This window comes from Onthophagus taurus, chromosome 7, assembly GCF_036711975.1.
Source record: "Onthophagus taurus isolate NC chromosome 7, IU_Otau_3.0, whole genome shotgun sequence".
Taxonomy (NCBI): Eukaryota; Metazoa; Arthropoda; class Insecta; order Coleoptera; family Scarabaeidae; genus Onthophagus; species Onthophagus taurus.
The window spans coordinates 18,702,003-18,729,205 of record NC_091972.1 but is presented as its reverse complement, the minus strand read 5'-3'; the positions used below and the strand labels follow the sequence as shown (position 1 = coordinate 18,729,205).

Below are 27,203 nucleotides of genomic sequence, written 5' to 3'. Positions count from 1 at the left end.
GCATGGAATGTTAGAGGTATTGTTAAAAAAATGATGGAAATTGTGGAATTACAAGTTGATATAATGGCAAAGAAACCATTAAACAAACAAAGAAAATGGAACATTGAAATTATAAACTACCGAACAGGAATACAGAACTGAATTGTATAGTCTGAACGACTACTAAAAAGTGTCGTTGGAGGAAACCTATTATGAGTGTGAACATATGACGTCTTTATACCACGATGTTTTCGAGAAGTGTACGCCAATGTTGGGTTTTCTTCAATGTTGGCAATGCAACAATAAAAGGTCATAATAGAGTAGTATCTAAATGCAAACATATGGAAGCACAAAAATGAGACTACAAAGGCAAAGTGTATTACAGAAATTAACCTGAGTCTTCTACAAACAAAAACGGCACTTATTATTACTTTACCCAACTTCGGGTTAGTTTGATTGAAATTTGATATCCAAATGTCCATCATGATTACACAAATCTTATACAACGTTGAGGGTGACAGATTCAGCCACATATTATTCAACATCATGAACGATATTATCAAGAATATCAAGCCCACTGGTAGATTCAAAACAACTGCAAAAACATTCAGATTGACCATTTCAACTCAAAAAACGTAATGTCTTATAGTGTTTAGAGAACCAAGAAGATGCAAACTAGTGATATATAATCAAAGCGTGGAACAAGTAATGAGTTTCAAATACCTGGATGTCTGCATAACCAGCAATAGAAACTTGAAGCAGAATCAGCAATTATATCGGGGATCTACGTAAGATAATATAGAAAATCAAACAAATGGGCATTAAACGTAAGATCAGAATATACAAAACATACATCATGGGACTCATTATGACGTACGCCATAGAAGGAGGAACGGAAAATGTCACAATGAAAAATGAAATGAAAACTCATATGGAATATAACACATATAACATTGGGGATATTGCTAAATGGGCCAGAAAGCGAAGAAGAGTTTGGAAAGACCATGTTGGCGGAATGGTCGCTCTAAAACGGCCAGGAAAACCGAAACGCTGGAATTAATGCTAGTTATCAATCGCGGGATGGACCATAATTAGTCACATATAAGAAGAAATTAGTTTAATTCAGAATTAAATTGTCAGATTCAGTTTAATCGCAAAAAGTGCATTTAGGACAGATAGTTTAGATGGTCAACAGTTCAATGTGTGGTCATTACGCAATGATTACCACAATTGACTTGATTGTAGAGAATGGCAAAGAACTCCTTTATTTCCACCATAAAGTGAAGAAGGGGTCGATGTCCATGAAGCCATGTCCAGTAATCAAAATACATAACATAATAATAATAAATATAATAAATATAATAAATTTCGGCTAATTTATTTGGTCATAAGACATACATTTGATTTTGTCAATCACATCAAACTTAGTTTATAGGAGAGATAATATACAAGATCTATGCTAGAGATGTTTTATGATGCAAAGCAAACACTGTACATTTTTCCATAAATTGATAGACTATATTGTCATATATAGATTATATTATTGCCACCATTTCAATTCAGATATTACACTTTTCCATCGTTTCAGGATCATGGCAAAGAATGAGATGTTCCTTTCTGTTATCAGATAAGGTTGCTAAAAAAATGCTATGAATCGTAGTAGCTGAAATAATGATAGAATTGAGCTTCCGGTGTTACTTAAAATATGCATGTACAGCAAAACGCAGTTACATTTGCTTAAAAGATGAGTACTTTTGCAGAAGTCAAAATTGCGAATTATTAACCCAAACAGTCTCCACCAAAAATTATAAGGTACAAGGATGGATGTAAGTTAGGGATTAGCCAACAGAGAGGAAAAACTACATACTGTACACCTTTAATAAGATATGGGGAGAAGAATAATTATCAAAAAATTGGGGGAAAGGATGGTATCACATTACTAAGCACAGCTATAAAACTATTAAAGAAAATAATAGAGAAAAGGCTGAGAAACGAAGTAGAAAAAAAGCCGAAAGATACACAAAGTGTTAAAAATTAGTTCAATTTAGAATTGAAATGGCAGATTCGGTTTAATCGCATAAAGTGCAATTAGGATATCGTTTACATACTTGTAGATAAGAGTCAATACGAAAGATAGATTAGATGGTCAACGGTTACCACAATGGACTTAATTGGGGAGAATGGCGAAAAATTCCATTGTCTCCAGCATGAAGTTAATAAAGGTCGATGTCCATGAAGACATTTGAAGTAATCAAGACACATAACAACAGCCAAAATTTATTTGGCCATAAGACATACATTTGATTTTGTTAATCACATCGTTTCAAGGTGATGGCAAAAAAATGAGTTGGTCTTTTTTGTTAACAGAAAAAACTTTTGGATAAGGTTGTTAAAAAGAAATGCTATTAATTGAAATAACTGTGATCGAGCTGAGCTTCCGGTGCTAGTTAAAGTATATATACAACAAAGCGCAGTTTCATTTACTTAAAAGAGGAGTAGTTTGCAATAGTCAAAACTCCGAATTATTAGCCAAGAAATTCTAAGGCATAGGTATGGCTGTAAGTTAGGAATTAGCTAACAAAGAGGAAAAACTACACTACTGTACATCTTTAATAAGATATGGAGAAAAGAATAATTATCACAAATCTGGAGGGAAGTATACTATCACATTACTAAGCACAGTTATGAACCTATTAAAGAAAATAATAGAGAAAAGGCTGAGAGACGACGTAGAAAAAAGGCCGAGGGATACACAAAGTGTTAAAAATTAGTTCAATTCAGAATTGAAATTGCAGATTCAATTTAATTGCATAAAGTGCAATTACAGTATCGTTTACATATTTGTAGATAAACGTCAATACGAAAAATAGATTAGACGGTCAACAGTTTAATGTGTAAGATTTGTGTTATTTGACCTTGCAGATCCTTAATCACCCCTCATAATATTCTTTTTAATGTCTAAAATCAGTGATCTTGGTGCAAAAGTCAAAAACCTACAGATTACAGATTTTAGAATACAAGAAGAAGTTTGGAAACACTCTGTGCAGATTCCAGACTTAAGGAAAAAGATCAGAGATCTAAAACTTATAAGACATAGTCATACATAGGTTACATAAGTAGATACAAAGTTCATACTGAAGTATGGTATGAACTTCTTCATCAAGCCTACACTTTAATGTGCTTAAAATCATCAAATCTGGAAGCCGTAATTTTCTAAATGTCTGCATGTAGTTTTCTTTTTAATATCCTATCAGTAATGTTGCTATAAAAGCCTTGAAACTATCTGTGCAAACTCCTTTTCAGAGTATAAAACCTGTGATTTATACAGCAGGACTTACTTTTTGAAGGATGATGTAATTCCTGTCTGTAAGTAAGTTGGAATTGTAAGTCTGGTGGAGATTATCTTCTCATTATTACTGCAAATCTTTAATTTTTGAACATGGAATCTATGATCTAACCTGTCATCTTCGTGGATTGATCATCAGACAAGATCATCAACAGATCACAGATGGCAGAATTTAGAAGAACTTTGGAACCACACTGGACACATTCCAGATTTGAAACGTTCTATGATATGTGTATTGTTTTAAGATTCTTAGCTACAATACATCTTTAATTGAAGCCTGGGTTTGGATTATAATGTTCTAAAATCTGATATCCTTGCAATATCCAATCTGTAATCGTCTACAAATGAAGTATGACTTGTTTGATTGCAAGATTTCAATATTAAAGAGATCTAAAAGATCTACAAAAAAATAACATTCTTAAAGATCATAAATTTCAAAATCGAAGAAGAACTCTGGGATCACACTGTATAGTCTGCAAAATTGAAGAGGGAGATAAGATTATTTCAACCCTGAAAAATAATCTGTAATATTAGAAATGATCTCAATAGAATTTCCTCAATTAGAATTTTTTTAAAAGTCTGAAATCTACGTAAATTCCTTCTTAGAATAGCTGAAATAATAACAGAGCTGAGCTTCCGGTGCTACTCAAAATATGCATGTACTACAACAAAGTGCAGTTACGTTTACTTAAAAGAGGAGTACTTTTGCAAAAGTAAAAACTCCGAATTATTAGCCCAAACATTCTTCACCAAAAATTCTTAGGCACAGGGATGGATATAAGTTAGAGACTGGCTAGGTTGTAACTGTCAATAGCTGTGGATTAATGAAATATAAATTTTGCGTAAGCCTAATATTTTTTTTATAAAATAATCTTTTAGATAGACATTAATAACGTCTGTATTTATGACATTAGCAAACAATAATATTATTACAACACATTATTCTCATAAATGCTTTAGTGAGAGTTTATCATTCCCACATCACGTATTGTTTTCTGAACTTATTAGAATAAAACAACTACTCATACACCGCTTGCAAAACAGTTATTATACAACGGTAAATTTATCATTTAACTCGTTTATAAAAAGAAACTACTTACGATAATCAATCGTTTCGTCGATAAATTTCACCCTAATTCTCGAAATTGCAGATGGTTTGAAATCGCGTGCTTTACGGTTCATGTTCTGGTAATAGAATAGGTTAAAAGAACAAAAAAATGATGAGAACCGTTCTAATTAGATAATTGTCTCGGTGGGTTTAAAGACGATCAATTAAAATTTATTTAATTAAGCAGACCTTCAATATCAATATAAACATCAATAACGAAATCGATATTAACAAATATAAAAAAAAATTATCTGGGCTTATGATAATTATTAAATTGTTTAAATAGACTCAACCTAAAAATCAAGAAAAAATCTAAATTAAATATTTAATTGGTTATATCTATTCTTAGAAGTGTTTAGATAACAAAAAAAAATTATCGTGATAAAAATATTTAAGGAAATGTAATATTTCATCGTGAAAATTTAGAAAGTCAACTTACATTCTCCTAATTAACAATACAGTAGCTGGTTACTTAAGCTACTTAATAAGCTGTGGATAATATCTGGGACGAGATCGACTAGAAACAGACTTCAATAACTATGCGTGGTCTACCTACGCAAGTAAGTGGTTCAAGCCATTCATTTCGTTTAGGTCAATTCTTGAATAATTTAAGTATTTATTATTATAAGAAAAGCTATTATCATGATTTAAATAGTTCTGATTAAAAACTGATTTATATACAACTTTTAATATAAGCATTAGTTTTAATGCTATCTCATTTGCAAGTTAACGTGAAAGTTTCTTTAACGAAGTGCTATTACCTACAATAACAGTCAAAGCTTCTGGTAATTAACGCTCGACGCCACTCAAAATGTGTTATTTTTGTATCATGATGCAACGTCGTTGAAACTTCGTGGGAAATAAATAAAATAATACTTGAAGAGGCTGTTTCTTTGATATCTACAGATAAAATTTGTATCTACTTTTTTATAAGATTAGGAAATGTCAATAAAATTCTAAGGAGGGTTTCGCTCTTCATGTCAACACTAGCACATTACAAATCCTCTAGATTAAGTAGGATTAAGTGAGTCTACATATTATTGGTTTAATGAGATTTTTGAGAAAAATCATTAACGGTTCGCTGATTATATTTACAATTTAACGTAAATAATATCTTAACCTTTATGTTTTATGCAGTGAGAGAGAGATTTGAATGAGTAGAAAATTGTTTCCCGCGTTGTGACCTCGACTCGTTAATATGCAAACTAACAGGACGACCTTGAAGTGAATCTTAAAAACTATTCCCGAATTTGGCCCCAAGCAGAATCTCTATTGGAATGTCAAGAATTTTTTTATTGGTATATTTTTTTTCTGGAAGATATGGGTGCGATTTTAATTAATTCCTATGTTATGTTCTTATATAATATTTAGGTCGAAAAATATATTTCACTTTTACCACTTCAAGTTAACAATTTTATTTATTCTTTTTGACCGATTTCAATACTTAAGTATCATCATCAGGGAACATACTTGTATAATGAAGCAGCATTGGGAGATGTGTTTATAAATACACGTTACAAGAGCTTTTCTTCTTTCTTAAACACCTCATTTAGAAAAGGTATCAAATATTACAGCAGATAAGTTGACATATTTTTAACCTTTGAAGGTAATGCCGCATACTTGTTACATTGAATAACCTATTTAATAACATTAGCGTACTGGAATTCACCGAGATCAATAACAGTATCAACTTCTTAAACTAGATTTTTTGTTAGTAATAATATTTCATAAAATTTAAATAGACTACGACAAAAAAGCTCAAAATTACTATAGATATTCTTTCAGAACCTAATGTGGTTCTGAAGAAGAAACTGCCTACAATGAAACACAAGATTAAACAGAGCTGAGTATGAGAACTGTTTGAAATAAGCTACGGAATCAGGCATGGTGACGTGTTATCCTCCGTAATTTAATGTTTGTATGCCTATGCAGATGCACTTAGAGAAAAATATATTCAACTCACAAAAGAAGTAAATGATCTCACCATTATAAGACCAAGAAAAACATGTGTTGCGCAAGATACATGAACCGATACAAGATGCAGACATAAAAAGCACGGCAGGGATATCAAAAAAGGATGTATGGTGACAGAGGAGTGAAGAAAATAGTAGAATGGACACCACAGGGACAGAAGAAAGCCAAAGAAATGATGAAGTGATGGTGTACGAAACTGGAAACATGCGGCGTCTTACAGATCGAAATGGAAACGTATTGTAAAACAAGCCAAAGTCAAAAGAAATGTAGAAAGAATTTAAAATCAATGTTATTTGCGGCCGAGGGGCTACCTCGATGACGTTTCATTTTTAATGGTTTCAATTGTACTGCAACAATAACGCTGTTTATTTTAATAGATTCTACGATTCTTCTAGATTATTACCGTTAATTCTAATATGGTTATTTGATAGATATAGTAATTATACTCAAAGGTCTCAATTGTAGCGCCTCGGTAATGGTGGCCTCCACTACAACAGTTTATAGCCAGTAAAAATTTATTTTCATTGTTTTAGTATACAATTTTATGCGATGTTTTATCCCTCTTGGTGGAAAGAATGTAAAATCAATGTTACTTGCAGCCGAGGAGCTACCTCGATGACGTTTTATTTTTAATGGTTTCGATGTTACTGCAACAATGAGATAACGACGTTTATTTTAATAGATTCTACGATTCTTCTAGATTATTATCGTTTATTCTAATATGGTTATTTGATAGATATGGTAATTACACTTAAAGATCTCAATTGTAGGGCCTCGGTAATGGTGGCCTCAACTTCAACAGTTTATAGTCAGTAGAAATTTATTTTCATTGCTTTAGTATACAAGTTTATGCGATATTTTATCCCTCTTGGTGAAAAGAATGTAAAATCAATATTATTTGCGGCCGAGGGGCTACCTCTATGACGTGTTATTTTTAATGGTTTCGATTGTACTGCAACAATGGGATAACGCCGTTTATTTGAATAGATTCTCTGATTCTTCTAGATTATTTCCATTAATTCTAATATGGTTATTTGATAGATATGGTAAGATGTAGTGATGGTGATTTATGGCAAATAAGTTTGTGCTCAATGATGATGTTGGGGAAATACCAGGAACATAAACTGAACGTTATTGATGATTCATTGGACAATATCCAGTAGAACGAATTCCATAACATATAACAATCATTTCCGTTCATCGGAAAAGGTGGGTTTTTGATTGATTTGCCGCCTGATGATAGTGCAAGTGAAGTGCTTCCGCCAATCTTAGATGAAAAAGATATAAGCCTATTACTCACAGAGACTAATGCTAAATGCAGAGCAAAAACTGCATCAAAATGAAATGAGATCATGCGCGACTGAAGAGATGGAACCACTTCTGAAGAAATTACAAAATTTATAGGACCGATGATTTGAATGGGTCTAGTACAGACATCGTTCGTTAAATGTTGGTCAATTTACAACTTTCCATTTCCGTAAAGCAGGATGTCTTATGATCATTTTGAATTACCGTTAGCAAACTTACACTTTGCAAATAACGAAACAAAAAAAAGTTTCACGAGGCGAAGATATTGTAGTCGACAAGACAACGGTCCCTTGGAGGGGACGACTAATATTCGGGCAATACATACTTAGGAAATCACATAAGTATGGTATAAAACTTTTCAAACTGTGATCCAACGAATGGTATGATCTGCGTAAATATATTCTAGAAAAAAAGTTGGGATAGCCGAAAAGGTCTGCATTGAACTTGCAGATAAATTGTAAAATGAAGGAAGAATTTTGTTTGTCGACAACTTTACAACAAAAAATTTATGCCATGTTTTGAAATGTCGGTGAGAGGTGAAATGATAGCACGAGAAGATGAAAGGGTATGATGAAAAACAGTAAGATACGGATAAATTGATGGATTTAACAATAATAAATCTAATACGTTTAGTATTTAATACACACCTTCTTGAAAATAGTTTCTACGGGATTACCACACCGCTATCTATCGTTACTTTACATCAAACGACAAGAAGGCAAAACATTTGTGACCTTTTCATCTACTAGGTTTGTGTGGCATTTCCGATTATGTAAATATGTTCACGACAAGAATGATTATAGTAGTGAAATTATTAAATTAATACTCGTAATTATTATTTCAAATTCAAAACATGACATTTTGAATTACTTATCTAGAAACTAATGAGATTAATTAATTGCATACATTATTTACTTTATCGGTATCTAAATTGAAATACTTAGTTATTTTCTCGTAATATTTCTGTCAATGTGCATACAAGCCATTCTATACCTAATTCCATTCGACAATATTTTTTTCTGATTGCTTTTTAAGCGCAGTTGGGGAATCATAATGAAGTAATAGTCGATGTGAACGTCGTGATATGGAAGGAAATTCAATTTATTCATATCATCGACGGAAACAATACCTTGATCGTAGGATTGTAGTATCACAATGTTTTTAGCCTAAGTGTTGATGTTGAATTAATGCTGTTAAAAATCGTACTTCTTCATATTGGGCATCAGTTTCTCTTGCTTATGTAGCCTATATCAAAGTTATTTCAAAATTTTTCTCTTCAATAATTTAACACCTGATATTTAGGCAAATAAATACTTAACTTGATTTTTGACAAGCTTCCTAAGGATTAATAAGGCTAAAGCAAAAGGAGATATACAAGCATATCCAGAAAGGGTATTTGTATCTCGGTTTGGATGGGCGCTGTTAGGATAGATTCTTGCATTGTTCTTTGGTAGAATAAATTTTGAAAAATGAAATGCTTCATCGTCACCACAGTGATGAAGCGAACTTTCATTGAAATGGTCACGTAAACATATACAACTGCCGCTGCTGGGACAACGAAAATCCAAGATAGAAACATTAGCAACCATTAGATAGTCCAAAAGTTATTTGTAGGCTGCCATGTCTGGTGAAGCCATCATTGGACCTTATTTTTTTGAATACCGGCGGGGACGAGTACTTACGATAAACAGTAAACGGTTTTGCGACATGCTAAGAGTCGACATGCTAAGAACACTTGTCACATCTCAAACCAATCACTTAAGGTTTTCAATGAGCTTTTTTCAGGGGAAGTAATGTCACAATGTATGCAAACAAACCACAAACTCTACTGCAATTGAAGCACAATATCCGCACTGAACTGGCTATGACTAGATCTATACTGTTCTATGGAAGCAAGACATGGATTAAGACACAGAGCTCAAAGAATTTGAAAGTAAAATATTATGGAAAATCTTTGGTCCAATAAATAACAATGGGATATGGAAAAGACGATACAACGTGGAACTTAACCATCCGTTCAAGGAAGCACCTGTCTCAAAATTCATCAGGTTGCAAAGATTGCAATGGGCTGGTCATATTGCACGAATGAGCGAAGATAGAATGACAAAAATGCTAATGAAAAAAGAATATTTAATTTTAGTACAACAGAAGTGTGTAATACAGAACAGAGAAGATGGGGAAAAATTCTGAAAACTTAATACTAACGAAACTAAGACTGCATACTGTGCAATTTGGTTTGAAGCCCTTCACGCAAGAGCAAATTTTAAAGAGTGGCAGAGGATTTTCCGCGGTTAGAAGAGTTGATTTTGTGGAGCGATAGCTGCGTCTCGCAAAATCACAATAGTTTAATAAGCTTTTATTCGTACTTTTTACACAAATATTGTAAAATTTAAAATAGGAAGGAAACGAACTACGGTATCTATGCGTTCCGTAGATCAAAATATTGACCATCGATTTTCTCAGCTTTCTGAAGGAACAGGTTTTCTCAGAAAAGATTTGTGTAGGTGGAAAATAATGTCTGATGGATTGCTGAGGAGTGCCATAATGTATGGGGTGGAAATATGGGCGTGGAAGGAACGCAAGATTGTGGAGGAGATATAAGCGAAATATTGGAAGTGGGTTCTGAGGTTGAGCAGGGAATATATAGTGAGAGGGCGAAAGCAGGCAGAAGGGCGTAAAGTAGGAGCATGAGAAAAGGAGCGACTTTAAGATTTTGGGAGAGTGTTGGAGAGAGGTTAAGACTGGAGTGGGGGAGTATGGACAACAAGAAAGAAGGGAATATTATACCGGAGTAGGGTACTCAACAAAGGAAGTACAAAGAAGGAGGAGGGAAGGGCCAATAGTATGGAATGAGTTGGAGAGTAGAGATAGAGAAAAGCAGGAACGGCGTATAATAAGATTTGTAATTTAGTAAGATTTGGTATTTGATGGGGGAGGGTAGAGGAAAGAAAAAAAGTATGGTCGCGTGATTTGGGTGCGGAAATGAAGAGAGGGCGAATAAATATTGGATGGGGGATGAGGGGAGGATGTGTAGATTGTGTGGGGATAATTGGGAGACAATTGAGCATATACTGAGGTATGACAACTTGAGGGAGGGAAGTATGGAGTGGGAATGCGTGCTGGGTGGAGCAGGAGAGGAGAGAGAGTGGATGGCGCAGGTGATGAAGGATTGTAGGAGGAGGAGTCATTAAGTTGAAGTTGTGTTTTATGTTTAGTTTTAGTTATTGTAGCTACTGTATACTGGAAGAACAGTAAACGACATTATATACTGTTTAATACTCAGGCTGCGACCTGTCAATGATGGAATAAAATCAGAAGTTACTACGTTATCAAAAAGCGCTTTGCCCAACTTTGGAATTAAGCACTATTAATCGAGAAATAAAACTTAATGGATAAAAATTACCTACTCCGTTTAGTTTCAAAAATTATGGTTTGTATGCTTCATTTAATGCCAGGTGGAGGCAGAATCCATAGACCAACAATATCCTTAGGATTCTCGAGGTATCTCATACTTTATTTGTAGTGGTGCGTACGAGTCTCGTTTTCGTAAGACACGAGGCGATACTCGGACAAGACAAGACGAGACTTTCATTGGTTTCGTCTCGAGTCTCGAGCATGAGGTCTTGCGTCTCGTACGAGAGTCTCGCAGGTAAATATTTCTGCAAATAATATCTGCAATATTTCTGTAAACTATTTCATATCTACAAGCCGGAATTCCAGTAATGATATGTTGAAATTACCTCTTGAAGGTAGACATGGACTTGGTGCATTGTGTCAAAATGTTGTTGATTTAAAACCATATACTCTTGAGGACAAAGAATGGATACGGCTAGAAGAAGTGCATAAATTGCTAGTCAACTTTCAAATACTTTCCAAGAAACTCGGAGGAGAGAAGTATGTCAAATTACCTATGGTAGTTGTGTGTATCAATATAGTTATAGATAATATTGAGAGCAAAATATTTGCATGGACAGCTTATGGTTAGTTTTCAAGCTGCGGGAGACAAACTATTAAAGCATTATCGTAAAACTAATTAGATTTATGCTGCAGTTTTAATTCTCGATTCGCGGCATAAGATAGAAGTTTTTGATATGACAAGATGGAGCCAAGAATTAAAAGAGACTTCGATTCAGAAGTGTGAAGATGTATACAAAGCCTATTTCCATCAATCGGAAGGCCAATGTTCGAAAGTAACGGCATTGGAGGAACGTGAAGATTCTAGAGCGGAAAAGTCGGATTTTGATGTTTCGTATGCAGTAAATTTTACGCCTTCCGAAGGAGAATGGATGCAGGAGCTTCAAAAATATTATTCTATGCCTCTTTGTAATAAAGACACAGATATATTACAATGGTGGAAAATTCATGCTTCTGAATTTCCTATTTTAAGTTTAATGGTATGAGATCTCGTAAGCATACTTCAGTCCCGATGGAAAGATTATTCTCACGTGCTGCATTAACTATAAGAAAACATCGAAATAGCCTTAATAATAAATCTGCACGATGTTTGTTATGTCTAAACGATTGGGTAAAAAACAAAATCATTTGCTACCCACAGGGCTGATTCTCTCTTCCGACTCTTACATTTTAGCAAGTATTTAAGTATTCGTTATTGCACTGAAACAATAAAATTATGCATGACGAGATTTCGATACTTTTATGAGACTCTCGTACGAGAAACGAGACGAGACGAGAGTGGAGGTTGCGAGACGAGACTTGATACAAGATTTATTAGTTAGTCTCGTGCGAACCACTATTTATCTGATTCTTAGACTATCAAATCATATCAAATATCTTATAGGCATCTTCGAAGATAGTTTTATTCTCAGCTAGGTTACAAACTAAATTTTAATTTTTGATACTAAACTGGGTTGCCAAAGCTAATATATGTGCATAGGAAATGTCTACCCAACCCCGAACTGATAAATACTGTTTGATAAGAATACAACTACACAAAAATGGTAATAAAATACAATTTTCAAGGTAACTGTATGTTAAAGTAAACAGTCAGAATAACAAGCAAGTTGTAGAAGTAGCCCGTTATTACCGAGTTCTAGTTAAGCGTACTAAAAGATTGTTGGTAGCAAGAAGACATCGACTTAGACGATTATGAAGATCAAAATCAACAGTCGGAAGAAATTTAAATATTAACCTATAAAGTAATAATCATCTCTGTAAAATTTATACTTCAAGGTAGTTATCATTTAATGAGGTATTATTAAGTCAAAAAAATAGAAACAATAGATAGGTTGATAATTAAAATTAATGGTTTACCGAACATCCGTTGAAAAGAAACACGTGTAATTGAAGAATTCAAGCTAGTTACATGCCAGAAATGAATGGTTACAAGAAAACATGTCCATGTAAATGAGGGTTCATTGGTTATTTTTAGATATCGTATATAAATATCGTCGAATTCTAATTTAAGCAAAGCAAATTTTCAAAATCATATTATCACAACGACAAGGAAAATGAAGTAATAGCAATTAATAAAGCCTTATCTTATCTGTATAGTTGACAAAACAAAACTTGTACAGGTAGATATAAAGAGTAAATTAAATCACGTACGTTTCCATGTAATAATGGATTACCTATGTATTTTAATTGCTTTTTTTTTAGGCAAAATTTAATGAAATAGGCTAACAAATTTTCTTTTCTAATCTTATCATTTAATTATTTCTTATTTTTTAACCATATCTTATGCAGGAGAGCTGTGATAAAAACAAACGAATCATCACAGCCTACTCAAACTCAATTTTTCTCAATTCCTTGAACACACAACGTGATATATTAACGATTGCGACGTTTGACAGCAATAACAGCACGTGTGATTAGATAGGTCTTGAATCCACGTCGTTCAAAGGTAGTAATTGTTACCTGTGATAAAGTTAACCTGTCAAACGTCGTCTTTTCAAGTAATATCCTAATGATTTTCTTGGTGTTCCTCCTAAATCTGGGAAGGGTTACACAAAACACCACGAACGGCACACACGAGATCGACGAAGAAGACGATCCGGTCCGGCGTTTATGCACGTGCCGCACGCGGAGGAATGCGTGCTACTCTCGCGTCGTTATGGCAACGTGCCCACGTAGCTCGCGGATCGCGGACTTTTGACATCGCCGCTACGAGCACAACAGCGCTGGCGCTTCGATCGGCAACTCAGCTAACCGTCCATTCGAAGAGGTGGCCGTGCACCTGCAGGAATTCTTTGCGCATGCGCAACAAAACGTTACAAATATTGTTATGTTATGTAATCAATTCGAAAAGATTACAGGGTGGTTCAAATTCGATGTCCGAATAGGTTATTTCGGAAAGTATAAGAGTTAGAAAAAAGTAACTTGCATGTTTCGATCATTCTGTCACTTTTTTAAGTACAATAATGACATTTTATTAATTACATTTTATTTTTTTTTAAATTCAAAATATCGGGAAAACTACTAAAGTTAGATATCTAACGTACTTAGCATTAATTAAAGGTAATTTGATGGGTAATTCAACCAGCACACAATACACAAGATGTTCCATTTAAAAAACTTATGAAAAAGCCATTTGAAAAACATTAAAAGTAACTAAGTTTTATGAACATACTGTATAGCGTATCTAATACCTTTGGATACTATCATTTATTTACTGGCTTTGACTATTATCTGACATAGTTTCAAGGCAAAATTGGAAAAAATGTCGTTTTTACATCGTTTTTAAAAAGATCCTGCAATGGACACAATTTGGACACTATTTCATGCTATTCATAATATGTGTGGTAAAATATATAGGGTGTTCCATTTAACAAAATCTACATGCTCTCCGTTACGCCTAAATGGAACATCCTGTATAAGTAAAAATAATTTTGCGTAATAGAAAATGGTGAGTCGAACAAGTTTTGTATAGAAAATTTTTTTCGTTCTCAAACGGTTTAGCAACTATTGTCCGTCGGGCTACTAATAACTCACCCTGTATAACGTATCTTGGGATACGCGCTGGATAGATATAAATTCACTAAATACTGCTCGCAGAGGTAATACTGCTTGTATGAGACTAGATACTGCTTACAAGAGATTAAAAACTGCTTGCAGAGAGTAAATACTTTTTGGATAAGACTGCATACTGCTCGCAGGAGTTAATACTGTTTATATGAGACTACATACTGGTTGCAAAAGACGACATACTGCTCGCAGGAGTTAATACTATTTACAGGAGACTAAATAATGTTTGCAGAAGATTAAAAACTACTTGTGGGAGATTAATTACTGCTTGCTTAAGACAATATATAACTCGCAGAGGTAATAATAATGTATTGGAGTAGATACTACTTGTGGGAGACTGAATACTGTTTGAAGAAGACTATTCTGCTCGCAGGAGTTGATACTGCGTGTATAAGCTTAGATATTGTATGTTAGAGATTAAATACTACTTACATTTGATTAAATGGTCCTTCTAGGAGACTAAATACTGTTTGCAGGAGACTAGATATTGCTCGCAGTAGTGAATACTGCTTGTATGAAACAAGATATTACTTGTGAGAGATTAAATACAACTTGCAGGTGATCAAATGCTTCTTGCAGGGGACTAAATACTGTTTGCAGGAAACTAGATATAGCTCGCAAGATACTATGTACTGCTCGTATGAGACAAGATACTGCTTACAAGAGATTAAAAATTGCTTGCAGGAGAATAAATACTCTTTAGATAAGACTGCACAATGCTCGCAGGAGTTAATACTGTTTATATGAGACTACACACTGGTTGTAAGAGACGATATATTGCTCGCAGGACTTAATACTATTTATAGGAGACTAGATAATGTTTGCAGAAGACTAAAAACTACTTGTGGGAGATTAAATGCTGTTTGCTTAAGACAATATATAGCTCGCCGAGGTAATACTGCATGTATTGGAGTAGATACTACTTGTGGGAGACTAAATACTGTTTCAAGAAGACTACATTCTGCTCGCACGAGTTGATACTGCTTGCATAAGAGTAGATATTGTATATTTGAGATTAAATACTACTTGCATTTGATTAAATCAGAGTAAATACTATTATAAATACTATTGTATGAGACTACATACTGCTTGCATAAGATTAGATACTATATGTTAGAGATTAAATACTACTTGCATTAGATTAAATGGTCCTTGTAGGAGACTAAATACTGTTTGCAGGAGACTAGATATTGCTTGCAATAGTTAATACTGCAAATACTAATTTATATCTATCCAGCGCATCTCCCAAGATACGTTATACAGGGTGAGTTATTAGCAGCCCGGCGGACGATAGTTGCTAAACCGTTTAAGAACGAAAAAAATGTTTTATACAAAACTTGTTCGACTCACCATTTTCCATTGTTTCTATTTGAACAACTTCTAAATATTAATTAAATTAATACCTACTTGTTAAGCAACGTTTAGTAATTGTTTATATTTGTTTGATTCCTTTTTATCACCGTGTGTTTAATAAAAGTGGAGAGAAATAAATGTACTTTACACAACATTTGTACAAGCTTCACAAAAATAAAATTAACTCATAAAATAAACTTACGTTATATGATTTCTTTTCTATTACTAAATATAACATTCGGTTTCTCGCTTCTTTTTAAGTTAGATGTAATTGTTTAACGTTCAAATCACTAAAATTAAACTTTTATATAAACCCACGCTGTTTTTAGTGTTTGTGGGCAATTTTCGGCGCGAAAGTCTATAATTTTTAGGTTATGTTGTATCATTATTCGGTTGGTATTACATTAAGTTGTGATCGCGGTTCTTTTAAAATTTTGTAATTGTTTATAGTTTGTTACTGCGTTTCCTTCAAATAATTTAGTAATTAAAAAAGGGATTTATTGTTCTGCCATTTAATTGTATTTTTATAACCTTTTGATTATTTATTTTATAAGTTTTTTTTAAATTGTATTTTAATATAATATTACTAATTTCCAAATGGCAGACAAACAAAAAAGAAAAAACAAAAAATAGTGTCAATAAAAGGACAGAATATATTACATTCTATCACTTTCTTAAGTACAATAATGTCATTTTATTACACATTTTTCTTTAAATTCTAAATATTAGGAAAACTACTAAAGTTAGATATATGACATACCTATCATTAATTAAAGGTAACTTGATGGGCAATTCAACCAGCACACAATATACAGGGTGTTCCATTTAAAAAACTTATGAAAAAGCCATTTGAAAACATCAAAAGTAGCTGAACTTTATAAACAGCCTGTATAGTGTATCTAATATCTTTGAATATTATCATATATCTACTGGCTTTGACTATTATCTGACATAGTTTCAAGGTAAAATTGGAAAAAATGTCGTTTTTACATCGTTTTTAAAAAGATCCTGCAATGGACACATTTTGGAAAAACAATTGAATATCTCAGGAACTATGAAGTGAAAACAATGTTACGTAATAGAAACAACTTTTGTATAAAACATTTTTTTCTTTCTCAAACGGTTTAGTAACTATTATCCGCCAGTATACTAATAACTCACCCTGTATATATTCGTACATCGAATTTGAACCACCCTGTACAATTAAATTAATAATAATTCGGAGAAAAAATCAATATTATTCGCCTAATATTTTTCTTAACCCATTTTAAGTTGTTTATCGCTAACAACAACGATTCTCAATTAATTTCAAGTGCACTTTCTTATTGTTAATGGTTAAGAGCGTGATATAAACCAAAAACTTAACATAAAAGAGCTCTTTAACACTTTGCATTTCCTCGGAGTTAAGATTTAGATTATGAATCCACTTGAACCTCTTTGAACAAACATGTTGATTTTTTTAATTTAATTAAGTAAATGACCTCAATAAAAGGGAATAACTCACAAAAATTGCTTCCTGTATTAGATGTACATAAAACGAGAAAATGACATAATGATGGGAATTAATACAGGTTGTTTTTTTAATTTTAATTTTTTTCTGATTTTCTTTATACATTATTGTTGAAATATTATTACATCAGATTCTATTTTTGTCCCAGTTTTAAAATGTCTCTGGTTGTTACCTAATACGGTTAAAATGTTTTTCCATGGAAAATTGTTGGTTATAAATCTCGGGTTATGACGTTGTGTGTTAAAGCGTCGTCTTTTGCCGGGACTCGTATCTTAAATTAAGCGGCCGCGCAAGGTCCCGGAATGTGCTAATTATGCTAATAGACGACGAATAGTTGGTTGCAATAAATTTGAAATATTATAGAGCAAAGTGTAAACGCTTAAAGTGGTTGGTTGCGTTCTAAACAAGTTTTTTCTAGATGTTCATAACACACAAAATGATAATTTTATGATAATTTTGACACAAAACAATAAAAATGTTTTAGGTAAATAACACAGTTTAAAAAGACTTTTACTTCAGATGTGTCATAAACAAAATTAAGAGCAGATGCAAAAGAAAATATTATGTGGAAAAGCAAAATATCAGGCATGTGAGAAATATCATGGTCATTTGCAAAACAAAATATTAGAAAATATTTTGCGCATCATAAAACATCATGGTCAGAAGCAAAGTGTTACTGGGAGAAAATTACCATGCTGCAGAAGAAAATGCTATGTGTAAAAGCAAAGTAGCAGATGTAGAAGTAAAATATTGGTTCAAAAATAGTGTCATGACCATTTGTGGAAAAAAATGTAATACATAGAAGTAAAATATTGTGAGCAGACATAAAGCATTGTTTGCAGAAACAAAATAACTCGAGCATTACTAAATATCATGTTCTGAAACAAAGTATTATTGGCAGAAACGATATCATGAGTAGATGCACAAGAAAATATCATGCATAGAAGTAAAGCATCATGGCAAAAGCAAATCATCAGGAATAGAAGTAAAATATTGGGCTCACCAATGATATCATGGTCATATGCAGAAGAAAATAATATGTGCAGTAACAAAATATTGTTGGCATAACAAAATATGTTATGTTGCGAGTATTTAAATTTTTTTTCAAATGGCAATCCCCCATTTTTATTATGGAATATGAAAGAGGATTTTTTTCTGAATTTGGCACGACCAAAATTAATATTAGCTACATAAAAGAAATATCGAGAAATATTGCTTTGAAGTTTTATGATTTTCCATTCATTTGAGGTAGAAAAATAACAGTAGCCATACGTAACCATGGCAACCAGTTGTTTCAAATACTTTATTAAGACAAAGATTAATTTTTAATATTTGAAACAGTTGGTTGCCATGGTTCCGCATAGCTACAGCTATTTTTCTCACATATTCCGTAAAAGAAATGCTGGGCATTGCTCTTTGATAAAAATATTGCAAAAACAATTGCTAAAATCTAAATTTTAGACCCGTCTCAGCGATTTTTCCATAAACTGTTATTAATTGTTTTAACGAATTTATCCGTTACTTTTGGGAAACCTTGTATAAGCAAATCATCAGATGTAGAAGAACAATATTGGTTCAGGAACAGCATCATGATCATTTGTGTAAAACTTAATATCTAGAAGTAAAATATTGTGATCAGACATAAAGTATTGTTTGCAGAAGCAAAATATCTCGACCATAATAAGATAATATTCTGAAATAAAGTATCATTAGCAGAAACAATAACATGGATAGACGCAATAGAAAAGTTTATGCACAAAAGAAAAGAAACAAGGACATTATAGCAAATTGAAGCAAATTATAAAGAACAGAAGTAAAATATTGTGGTCATTTGCAGTAACAAAATATTTTGGACATAACAAAATATCATGCTCAGAAGTAATCGTGACAGATGCAGAAGAAAATACAATGTTGTAGCCATTTGCAGAAAAAACTTAATACCTCGAAGTCATCATGAGTAGATGCAAAAGAAAATGTCATATGCCGAAGCATCATGGCAAAAGCAAATCATCATGAGTAGAAGTAAAATATCGAGCTCATGAATAACATCATGATTATTTTCAGAAGAAAACAACATGCGCTTGTCCAAAATATTTTATTTTCAGCATAGCAAAATATCATGCTCAGAAACATAATGTTACGGTTAGAAAATAACCGCAGAAGATGTAGAAGAAAATATTAAGTATACAGGGTGTTACATAATTTTAATCACAAATACTAGAGTGAAAATGATGGCGATTCGTGTAAAAATTTTTGATCTAAACCCATAAATGTTGTTCAACTTAGAAATTCTCAATGTGGCAAACAGTGCAATGTTATCACAAGAAATCGTTTAAGATCAGTATTGGAAATATCGAACCACTGGATCAATGCTATACAGTGTGTTCACAAAGGTTATTTCTTTCAAACTTTTTTATTATGTCATAAACCCATAAATTTTCCAACAGATTCTAAAAGTCTATTTCATTTCAAAATTGTTTTCACTCTTAGAAATTTTTCATTAGACGCAAAAAGATACAACCTCGATTTTGGAATGTTTTCATTAATGTAGGTGCCTATGAAAACAAATTGTAAATAAAGACAACCTGATAGAAAAACATTTCTAAATATCGAAAAACATTTACGTGAGACAGGAAATTTAAGACAGAAGTATGTAAATAACGGGAATATGAGGTCAGTTCGTACACCCCAACTAGAAGAAAACATTTTGGATTTTGTGACAGATCATAGTACTGCTAGTACTGTTGATAGCAACAGTTTAGACATTTCAGAATATCCAAATGTACGTTTTAGCATGTCCTACATAAACAGCAATTCTATCCATCCATTTGTCAAGAGTACAAGAATTTAAAATTCCTGATCATCCGTTGCAATTACAGTGTTGCCATACTATAATGGAAAAATGTACTATTGATGCTACGTTTCTAGGAAAAAGTACTTTTTTCAGATAACCATTAATTTGACAAATGCTGAAGAATAATTATACTGAAGAAAATCCAAATTTGAAAAATAATTCGACAGATTTCTGTTAAACGAACTTAAATCTTTTTGTGAATAACTCGAAAACGATGCGTCTAATCAAAACTTTGTAAGAGTAAAAATAATTTCAAAATGAAATAGGCTTTTAGAATCAATTAGAAAATGTAATGGTTTATGAGATAATAAAAAAGTTTTAAGGTAATAACCTTTGTGAACACCCTGTATAGCATTAATCCCGTGTTTGCATATTTTCAAAAGTGATCTTAAATAATTTTTCATGATAATATTGCACTGTTTGCAAAATTTTATGTTTCTAAGACAAACCATATTGAACATACTTAAGAAAATGTTTAAAATTTTCTTAACTTTGATAGCCTATATCTTTGCCAAAAATGTTTACACGAATAGTTATCATTTTCATTCTAGTATTTGTGATTAAAATTATGCCACGACTTACAGAAACATCCTGTATAAGCAAATCATCAGATGTAGAAGTAAAATATTGGGTTAGAAACAGTGTTATGACCATTTATAGAATAAAACTTATTACCTAGAAGTAAAATATTGTGATCAGATATAAATTATTGTTTGTAGAAGCAAAATATCTCGATCATAATAAGATCATGTTCCGAAATAAAGTATTATTGGCAGAAACAATAACATGGATAGACGCAAAAAAAAATGCACAAAATCAAAGAAACATGGACATTATAGCAAATTGAAGAAAATTATAAAGAACAGAAGTAAAATAACATTTGCAGTAGAAAACAACATGTGCAGAAACAAAATATTTTAGGCATAACAAAATATCATGCTCAGAAACAATGTAGAAGAAAATATTATGTATTTAAGCAAATCATCAGATGTAGAAGTAAAATATAGGGTTAGAAGCAGTGTCATGACCATTTGTAAAATAAATCTTAATACCATGAAGTAAAATATTGTGAGATATAAATTATTGTTTGTAGAAGCAAAATATGGATAGACGCAAAAGAAAAGTTTATGCACAAAATCAAAGAAACATTGACATTATAGCAAATTATAATGACCAGAAATAAAATATCACTTGCAGTAAAAAACATGTGCAGAAACAAAATATTTTGGGCATAACAAAACATTATGCTCAGAAGTGCAATTTTACAGGCAGAAAAAAAACCTTAGAAAATATTATGTACAGAAGCAAATCATCGGACGTAAAAGCAAAAAAAATAATTCAAAAGTAAAATATTCTTGACAGAAACAACATCATGAGAAATTAATAAATTTATAAAGAAATTTATTTGCAATTAGAGGAGGGATATCAGCACTCAAAATTGTTTCTCCTCGTTCATTCAAAACGTTGTGTCAATAGACCATAAAAATAGTACAGCTTATGCTAAAATTGCTAAACCCTAATCTCTTGATAGTTTATCCCCTGGAAAATAACGAATGATAACGATAGATAACAAATGGAGATATCATCATGAAATAAATAACATTTTAAAGCAAATTCAATGAAGTTTTAATGTGCCATAAACAATTTCTTATTTATCATAAACATCGCTGTTATGACCTTTTAAATCTAACTCTGTATGTTTGGTTGTTATAGATATGCAATATAAATTTTAAAAAGTCGTATCTCAAGAACTAATGGAGATATCGTCATAAAATAAAGAACATTTCAAAGCAAATTTGATGAAGATTTCGAAATTTTGAATCCCTACTAAATCTAAGAAACACCCTGTTGGATGCTGGATGCAAATTTACTCAAATCAATAGTTTAGTGCACAGTTTTTGTTATCAAACGGGAGTTAACTTTCTTATTTAGCTAAAACAAAATGTATTATCATATTCTACACAAACAACCGGTAGTCATTTTTCAGAAACTACACTGCATTCATTTTTTATATCAAGCGTAATTACGCAATTTCCTTGGTACGTAGATAAACGTTACATCTCATTAACAAATTACAAACATAATATAATAATCATTAGTAATTAAATCTAAAAAAGGAGACAAAGATAAAATTCTGCTCAACTGTGTAATTAAATTATTCAGAATCCGTTTCCAGATGTTGAAAGAAAAGAAAACATCGTGACCACGTTGTTTTTCAAACCACAACTTATAAATTAATCTGTTTCTCGTGAATTGTGTGTGGGACTCGTCTTGGTCGTAATATATTTCTTATGCAATCGAACATCTGTTACGGTTAGCCAAGTTATAAGCACATTTTCAAAGCGCGTGGAAATTAAATCGTTTTCGATTATAGATAGCACAGCTATTAATTAAAGAAAATGCTAATCACTAAATTACCAGTTAACCGTAAATACTCTATAATCAATCAATGAATAAAGTAACAAACAACTTTTACATTAAAAAAATCAAATTCCTTTTATAATTATTATTAGTTTTATGCACGAACTCAACTAAACCGTGTAATCGATTAGTTTTCTCATACTTAACTTTTTTCAAGTCGATTTTCTTGTACAAGTCATGTACTTAACAGTACATTTTACATTAGTAATACCGAGTGGTAGCAAAGAACATCTGTTCTTGGAAGGTAAACATATTCCAATAAATTTAACCAGTAGCAACAACAATGCAATAATATTAAACAAAGCACACTTCTTGTATGCATTTGTTAGCTTTTTTGAGAAGCGAATTTTTGTAATAATCGATTGGTCGATGTGTGAGGAAGTGAAGAGTGTTAACAGTATAACTTAGTGGGTACCCAATACACCTGGCGCAACACGTAACGGTTCATCTATCTGAAATAAAAAACCAGGCACGTTCTGGCGATGGACAGATCGGTAGGTCAACATCGTTCAACTTCTTGTACGTTGGACGAAGATGGTTTATATAGTAAGAAGAAGGAAGGAAGAAGCATGCGTGAGGAGGATTGCTTGGAATGGGGAAACGATATTCTTTTGGATCCAGTCGAATTTTAACATTTGCACAAGTTCAAGGTCCTTCAAGAAGATTTCTTCAACAGAGTTAATGTGTATACAATAGTTTTTTGTATCCTGATCGTATTGTTCCAACAAGGTGAGTAAATTTAATGCTTTATAAGACTATGGCGTGTTATGACACACCAACTAATTTCATATTAGAAAAACAAAAAAGTTGAATATAACCACAAAGACCCTAATTAACTTATTGGAGCTTGTTTGTAGAAATTTAAAAGAAAAAATTGAGAACACTCTGTATAATATACCTATTTTATTTAATAAGATTTTATAAATGAGAAGAATTTTGTTGCTTTTAAACACGTCATCTTCATACAATTTATGCCATCTCCTGTAAACTTGTTTGTTCGAGCAACTGTAAAATCGTTTCGAAAATTTTCATAATCTTATGCGACCGAAGAAGTAGCAGCGCCACAAACATAATTTGCATAAAAGAGTTTCAAGTTAATGAGGTGCTAAAAAAGTGACATATTTTAAAATCAACACCATATTTTTTTTGCTCTTACACTTTTTTAACAGGCTATACAAAAACTCATTCGTAACATTAACCAATGTTGTGACATGGAACTTCTTGAAAGTGTTAAATTGCCAACATCAAAATAGGTGACATCATCATAATGAAACTTAAAGTAATTTCGTTATGTACAGTTAGTTGCTCATAAAATTGAGTATATACAGGGGAATTGAAGATAGATAATTGTGAATATTTCAAATATTTACTCATTTATTTTAAAGTTTGTGATATATAGTATATATTAATAACAATCTTATTGAATGTAAATTATGTGGCATGGAATCCACTATCTTTTTGGTGTACTTTGGCAAGATTCTATCCAGTTTTGAAGTGTAATAACCATTTCTTCATAAGATATGATGTATGTTTAGGATTATTATCTTGTTTTAACCAGAACATAGTCGGATGGTTAAGTTTTTGAGAGCTTTGGCATAAATTACTTTTAAAATATCCAAATAGTAGTTCCATATTTCCAACGCCGCTGGCTGCCAATGATCCCCACAGCATTTCTGACTCACCCCCATGTTTAACTTTTCCGTTATAGTAGGGTTTTAATCTGGGTGAGTTTAAAATTAATTTTCATAATTTCGACAATTATTGTTTGACAATGGCCACATTACGAAGAAAAACAACTTTAGAAATAAGAAAACTCGTGGTGAAGCTATATTCTGAAGGTAAATCCTCTAGAGATATTGGTAAAATTATTGGACGACCTCATTCCACGGTACAAAATATCGTGAATAAGTGGAGGTATGAAGGAACATTGAAAAACTCCACTGGCAGAAGCAGAAAGAAAATGCTGACAGAATACGATGAACGTAATATTGTACGTAAAGTTAACATAAATCCAAGAATAAGTGTTCCAAAATTGACTATGGAGATCTCAAATAAAATAAATATAGTCAAAACAATGCTCCGAAAGAATGATCTGCATCAATGAAAAAACCGTTTGGTTTGATCAAATATAAATGTTCAATGTCCATAAATCGAAATCAAGTAGATTTTTATTTAATTATCAAGATTACCTGATCAAATTGACAATTCTGAATCCATCTAAAACTGAAATTGTTGAAAAAGTATCCTTCAAAGCGATAATGATAGAGAATTTTGTAACCAAATAATCCAAAATTTAACTGAAATATGGCCAGGCCTAAAATTAGTGCATGGGAGGAGACCGTGCCATTCGCAAATCCAAGGTTCTGTCGAACGATCCAATCAAGATGTGTGAAATATGTTAGTATCCTGAATGTTAGATACTTAACAATACAAAAAAATGCGCGGAAAGGTTAAGGTGTGTTCAAAGCAAGGAAAATCGTTCCTTTCATAAGGAAATTAAAAAAAGCCTCTACGAAACCATGTTTGACAGCATACAACGTATTGGACTGGCAGATTTGTCATTTGAAAAGGATGTATAGGAATCTTTAAAAACAGAAGAGAATTTAGAAAAAGTTTTGGTTGGAATGGCTCCAGAACTAGATAAGTAGCATTGATGTAATTCCATGTGCCATATGTGAAACTTATGGAAATTTCCAATCATGTACTAAATGTAAAGCAAAGGTACATGCCGGAATTTGAGATTGAATTTGATGATAAATTGTATGCGGCCGTTGTAGCAGAATTGACCTTATTCAAAATCGATTGGTGAAACAAGCTTCAAAATGTTAAATATGTCTCGGCAAAAATTTCTTCCCGCAGAAATTGGGCAAAATTTTGTGGTTAATGTTCCAGAGGTCGACAGGGGACGACTTGCGCCTAGAAATGTATTAGCTGTAGTTCTGAATGTAAATGAATCCGGTCGAAATGAACCGTGAAAATGTTTTTTTTGTCGTCTGCCTCATTGGGTTGATTTTGAGCGCTGAAAGCCGCAATACCTTCTTCTCTCCTTACCCTCTATTAAGTCTGCCTTTATTTATTTATTTGTTTATTCATCCAAAATAAACAGGGTTTCCCCTATTTACAGATTTCGGATTTAACTATACTAAATTATACATAATAATTAAACAAAATTGAATTAAATATTAAACTAAATTAAATATTAAACTGAGCCGTACTCGATTTGTAAGGAAACAATAAAAAAGCAAATAAGTAAAAATAAACAAAATGAAACAATAACATAAAAACAGAAGAATGGAACAGAATGCGGGAAGAATTATTACTGGGCATCAAATTCTTTTTACCGTTTTTACATCAACGCCAAATAGTGGGATGAAGGAAGCCATAGATAGTTTGTTATATAACAAGTGAATTCTAATAACAGGAGAATTTTTTTTGAGTTCAGTGGTAAAGCGGGGAATGTAAAATAGATTTTTCAATCGTCCACAATATGCCGGCATGTAAAAAGTTAATCTGTTCCAAGATTAAAGGTGCATTTATTTTATTATTTAATATTTTACATAGAAAACAAAGCATATGATTTTCTTTCTAATAGATAACTTACAATTAGTTATATTAAATAATGTACGCGCAAATTCGTCCGATCTGAACCCGATAAAGGCATTAAATTGTTTGTAATAAGTATACCGAATAAACTTATTTTGAATCGTTTCGATTAAGTTTGAATTAAGGTCTGATCCAGGATCCCATACAATTACCGCGTATTCTAATTTAGATCGCAAGTTAAGTTTCAGTTAAAAATATACCAAGTGCCGAAACAAAAACGAATTGAAAAATGGAATTTGTAAAATTTGGGATAAAATCTCGCCAAACTACACCAAAAAGTTAGTGGCGAATGCAGGCGATAAATGACGTCAATGGAGGACCTAGAGTGTATTAAAACATAATACACTTATACCTCTTTATACGGCTACTCGCAATAACGGCCTTTTTAATTTATACCAATGTTTCGATTTACGGCCAAACTTCGGTAATTCCCCTATTTCGTGTGAATCGTCAGAACTCGTAGCAGTCACACGTAGGTGCATCTCAGTTGCCTCTTGGACAATAAACCCTTAGTAAGTTTAAAGTAGGTGGATTTGAATTTTTGTTTTTGGTTATTAAGTGTATTTGTTATAACTTGTTGGTAAGTACAGCTTCTTGATTAATTGATCGGTGATGTAAGTCTTGGGCTTTATTCGAATAAATCTTTTTTATAAAATTTGCATAAAAATATTGTTATGCACTAAATTAGTGTGAATTCGTTTTGTAGAGAACATGAATACCGGTAAGATAAAAAAAGGAACCGAAAAGCTATCTCCCTACAAACAAA

At 32.3% G+C, this 27,203-nt stretch overlaps 2 protein-coding genes and 1 long non-coding RNA gene across 33 annotated transcripts in view; 2 read left to right on the top strand and 1 right to left on the bottom strand.

Moving 5' to 3' along the window:
- The window catches only part of LOC111418631 (dystonin-like protein short stop), a 218,934-nt gene that overhangs the window by 159,536 nt on the left and 32,195 nt on the right, over nucleotides 1-27,203 (bottom strand). For 27 of the 31 annotated variants that reach the window (XM_071198200.1, XM_071198161.1, XM_071198173.1 and 24 more), the window contains exon 1: nucleotides 13,590-13,843. The exons of the other annotated variants lie outside the window; for them this stretch is intronic. The gene's annotated coding sequence lies outside the window, so the exon portion shown is untranslated. Of the gene's footprint in view, nucleotides 1-13,589; nucleotides 13,844-27,203 lie in introns of those variants that run through there. 31 annotated transcript variants of the gene reach the window in all.
- LOC139430814 (uncharacterized) lies at nucleotides 17,766-22,027 on the top strand. Its single transcript, XR_011641181.1, has 2 exons — nucleotides 17,766-19,160; nucleotides 19,219-22,027. It is a non-coding gene; the product is annotated as an uncharacterized lncRNA (long non-coding RNA).
- Nucleotides 23,383-27,203, top strand: part of LOC111418227 (venom serine protease-like) — a 74,302-nt gene continuing 70,481 nt past the window's right edge. Inside the window, exon 1 of the mRNA XM_071198201.1 lies at nucleotides 23,383-23,563. The gene's annotated coding sequence lies outside the window, so the exon portion shown is untranslated. The remainder of the gene's footprint in view (nucleotides 23,564-27,203) is intronic.